Raw genomic sequence first — 4,600 nt, forward strand, 5'->3', positions numbered from 1 at the left:
CCGAGTTCGGGGCTCTGCTGCAATGTCTGCGAGGCTGACTTTGAGCGCCTCGCTCGCCGCCCGCCCGCAGCCGCGCTCCTCCCTCCGCTGCTGAGTCCGCCGCGGCCCAGTCCCTCCCCTCGCCGCTCCACGCCATTCAGCTCTTCAGCCAAGTTTCTTAACCCTTTTTTCCCCTTCCTTCCCATTGTCACCGGGGCGGGAGGAAGGCGCCCGGGTCCCGGAGGCTCGCGGGAGCTGAGGGGCCCCCTCGGTTGGCTGGTTTTCCTTCTCGCCCGCCCTCCGGTCGGCCGGGCGGGGACTGCGGGGCCCCGAGGCGGCGGGAGGATCGCGGCGGCGGGGAGAGGTGGGTGCTCCACGCGCCCGCGCCGTCCCCCGCGGCTCCCGGCTCTGTCCAGCCGCTGCCACGGCCGAAGGCGCCCGGACAGCTCCTCCCGGGGCCCCGGGGGGACCGATCTCGAGACACAGGCCAAAGGCTCGTGTTCGGGGGCACAGACCGGGGGCCGGGACTCCCCGGGTCCCCTCCTGGGTGCCGGCGCCCTAGGCGTCCCCCTCCTCCCATTTCGCCCACGACACGCGTCCCCTTGGCTCCTTCTCGCCCACCCCCAACTTGCACCACCTTGTAATCTGTGTGTCTTGCTTTGATCTTGGGGGGCACGGGCACTAACTGCGGGTCACTTTGACCCCACGCCCAGCACGTAGGAGGCAGCCAGGGATAACTGCGGAGTGAGTCCGAGAGGAAAACTGGGAAGGAGACCTGAGGAGCGCCCCATTCAGCTCCTCGGACGGCGGAGGACCCGGGAGCAGGGTTTATCTTCAGCTGCTTTGTCACTGCGAAGTCTCCAGCGGAGTCAGTTCTCGAATCTACACCATCCCCGGGAAGAATCTGACCCTACAAGACAAGGCAGAAGGCACCGGGCTGCCACTTCTCGGGCAGCTCTCCGCGGTTCAGGCACCGAGTAAGAAATAACAATTACATCACGAGGCCGGGGCGGCAGCGCCGAGGAGCCTCCCGGTTTCCTGCAGCCTGATCTCGCTGAACCCGCCTCTAAACTGGGGGGCATACGGATTGGTGAAGAGAGAAAGTGGAGGGAGGAGAGAGTCATCCGAAACCATCATTTCCCCCTTCTCCCTGTATTTGCTGTTTTAAAATCTTGTCCTCGACGCTCCCCAAACATCTAACTAGAACTATTAACACCCCCTCAACACCTCCGCAGATGTCAGGTTTCTTTTTGACTTTAGCATCTAGCATTTAGTAACTCGCCATGAAAAGAAAAAAAAAAAAAAAATTACCAGGGGAAATGAGGACCGTTGCTGAAATTGTTTTTGCTTGCTACGAAAACGCTAAAGTACAGCTTAGCCTCACTGTGAACTCCGAAATGCCATGCCTGTGTTCAAACACTTATTACACAAAACAAGTGAGTGGATGAGACACTCCATTCTTACGTGTAGGTTTTCAGACCCTTAAGAATTCGATAGCATTTGAAAATAGAGTTGCTAGTGCACTTAAAAAAAGAAAAAAGAACTATCCAAGTCGTAAAAAGTATTCTATGCCTGTTATGTAATGGCTGTGTTGTGCGTGTAAAATGTCATTTAACCTTTAAAAACATGAATAAGAGTTTGGGGTTACCTTCACAATCTTAAAAAAGAAAGCATTTTTTCAAATTAATGCTTAATAATCCAGCCCCTAGCACAGTGCTGGGCACATGGTAGGAAGATTTTGCTTCATGGTGATAGTGCATTTTAGAACAATTATTTTACATCACCCTAGTGATTCAACTGTGCAATCTGTTGCCATCTTATATAGTTTAAACCTCATATGATAGCTTATTATTTGTATGTAGCACCGTTTTAAATCTGTTTCAGGCAACTTAGTAAAGTCAGCTATTCTGTAGTGCAACATATATCCAGGATTGGTGCAAAGCAACTGTTCCAGTTAAGTGATGGTCAGCATAATTGGAGCGTGGCCCTTTAAGGAGTCAAACTTCTTTTTTTAAAATCGTTTTTAACTGTTGTTAAAGATTTTCTGAAATGTATTATAAATATTTCTGTTTTCTTAAGCAGTTTGTTTGGCTTTTTCTGGAGAATTCAGGGTTAATTTTATTTAAAGTATTCATTATAGTAGGTGTTAGTGGATTTAACAAATACATCAAGTTCCTGTTCTCTATCAGGCTTCTTCCTAGGTGTTAGGGATGCTCCCAGGAGGTGTATAAGCCACAAATCGTTGCCCTGAAGGACTCCAGGATACTATGACTGATTACCTCTGCCTTTTGTAGTTTCTCTCTCTCCCCCTTCCCTAACTGACAATGTGTTGACTTTTCTCTCTTTTGCCAGCGAGCCTGTCTCCAACATTCTCCTCCTCTTCTGATTGGCAGCTTCTAGTCTGGTGCAGACTGAGAATCCAGATAGCCTCACTTGTCACAATTCAGTCTAAAGTAAAACTAAATAGGTCCCGTGTAAGGAACTGATGTGCTTACCAAGGAGAAAGGCACATGAACTTTAGTGCATAGACTTTGTGACAGATATTTGGACTACTCAAATGTTGCTTAGAGAAGCATTCTTTTTGCTTCTTAGGTGGGTTTTAGATCATTGTGGTTGGTAGATAAACAACCTCCAAGTAAGTAAGATTACACAGTTAATACAACAAGCCGAATACTGGTCCTGCCCCTTTTAGCACTAGTGTTAAAAAGTCTACTGCAGTATGTTAGATGACTTAATAAAGCTGCTCACCTCGTTATTCATCTGTCTTCTCAACCCCACAGAAATCCAGTCATTGGAATCCTGAACTCTTTTTGATAGTACATTAGTGTTAAGTAAGTTGCACACCTTTCGTGGGATTCATTTTTACTTAATCATTCTAATTGTGTTGGGGTTATTTTGTTGTTCTTTGTTTTTAAAAAATCAGTACCTCAGTTTCCTGGCTAAGAGAGTCATTGCAAGGATACTGGGGCATATATGTAATATAAGAATACCTATTCAGTAATTGTATTTTGAAGACAACTCTCATTTTAACTGATTGTGATGTGAAAAAGATGCCCTTGAGCTTTTATACTTAAACACAAAATTATTTTTATGAACTCAGGTTCCTATGGGATCAGATACGTATAGTTCAGGCTCAATATGTTTATCCACCACAAAGAAGTAGTCTGGGAGAGGCATGCTTATGATGTACTCCCTGAATCTCTCCCATTATAGCATTTTTCACACCAGTTGGTGACTGGGTGTTTACTTATCTATATCCCATTCTAAATGCAGGCACTCTGGGCACAGGGTCTGTATCCTCTGGTTCACATATGGACACTTCCAGCACCTATCCCTGTGCACAGCAAACAGTAGACGGTAGATATCCAGTAGATATTGGGCAAGATACTGTCATGAGTCCCGAGAAAAGTCTTTGTTTCTACTTGGGGTACAGGTGTGGGGTAAGGGAGCTCAGAGAAAATTTTACAGAGAAAAGAATGCTTCAGCTGTCTATTAAACGGTTAAAATTTACCAAGTAGCCAAGTGGGAAACAGGTTCTCAGGAGAGGGAAAAGACTGTTTTACAGTGGTGAGGTGTGAAGAAAACAAAAATATACATTGAGAAGTATTGAACTCACCTTATACACTATGAACTAGTGACTAATGAACTATGACAGCTGACAGAAATATATACAGATGGAATTCCAGTGTAGTTACGCTGTTATAGTCCCTCAGCCTCTAGAGGAGCACTGTCCAATAAAAATATAAAGCAAGCCACAAATGTGATCTACAGATGTACTTTTAAATTTTCTAGTAGCCACATTTTAGAAATACAAAGAAGCAGGTAAAATTAATTTTAGTAATATATTTAACTCAATGTATCAAAAATATTTCAATGTATACACAACATAAAAAATATTCAATAAATATTTTACATTCTTTCATTCACACTAAGTTTTCAAAATCCAGTGTGGTTTTTACACTAGGTTTTTTTACTCCTAGTGTAAAAACTCCTATGTTTTTACACTAGCCATGTGTAGCTAGTGGCTACGGTGTGGGGCAATGCAGCTCTCTAGAGGGCAAATGAAATCTTTAATAGTACAGTCAAATGAAATTTTCTTAAGATGAAAATCTGAATCTTATGAAGTCTATAATTTTGTGTTGATTACTGGTGTTTAGCTCTGCTATGTTATAGAGACCACTTTCTTCTGTCTAGGCTTTTGTGCCAATTAGAGAATCAGTGAAGTTTACATTTTATGTACTGTGTCTCCATTAACCATACTGTGGTTACAATTACTTTTATTTCTGTTAACTCTGGTGGTGGACTGTAAATGTAAACTGGCCATACAGCATTAAAAAACACTATAAATTTGGGGTTGAATAAACTTTTTTAAAAAAGTCTTCCTTAGATCACAGAACTACTTCTATGCTAGTTACTGTCAAGCATCTTCCTGGCTATAGAAGCCCAGGGTTTTGCTCTCCAGTTCTTCCATGCCCTCTTACTTAGGGAGTATAAAATCCACCCTAGCCTTTGTTTGAGGCAGTCACCCGTCTGAAGCTGCAGCAATAAGCATGTGCTATAGCACCCTGAGTACCGAGAAAGGTCTGAAGAGCTAAGATGAAGATGTTTAGACACCCTGTCT

General features: G+C 44.4%; 1 protein-coding gene across 3 annotated transcripts in view; it reads right to left on the minus strand.

The window, feature by feature from the left end:
• Positions 1–3,806, minus strand: part of NRIP1 (nuclear receptor interacting protein 1) — a 96,094-nt gene extending 92,288 nt beyond the window's left edge. For 2 of the 3 annotated variants that reach the window (XM_024737340.1, XM_024737339.1), the window contains exon 1: positions 617–3,806. The gene's annotated coding sequence lies outside the window, so the exon portion shown is untranslated. The remainder of the gene's footprint in view (positions 1–616) is intronic. The other variant, XM_024737341.1, reaches the window with a different exon arrangement.
• Between the last annotated feature and the right edge of the window lie 794 nt (positions 3,807–4,600).

Source organism: Neophocaena asiaeorientalis, unplaced genomic scaffold, assembly GCF_003031525.2.
Source record: "Neophocaena asiaeorientalis asiaeorientalis breed wild unplaced genomic scaffold, Neophocaena_asiaeorientalis_V1.1 scaffold915, whole genome shotgun sequence".
NCBI lineage: Eukaryota > Metazoa > Chordata > Mammalia > Artiodactyla > Phocoenidae > Neophocaena > Neophocaena asiaeorientalis.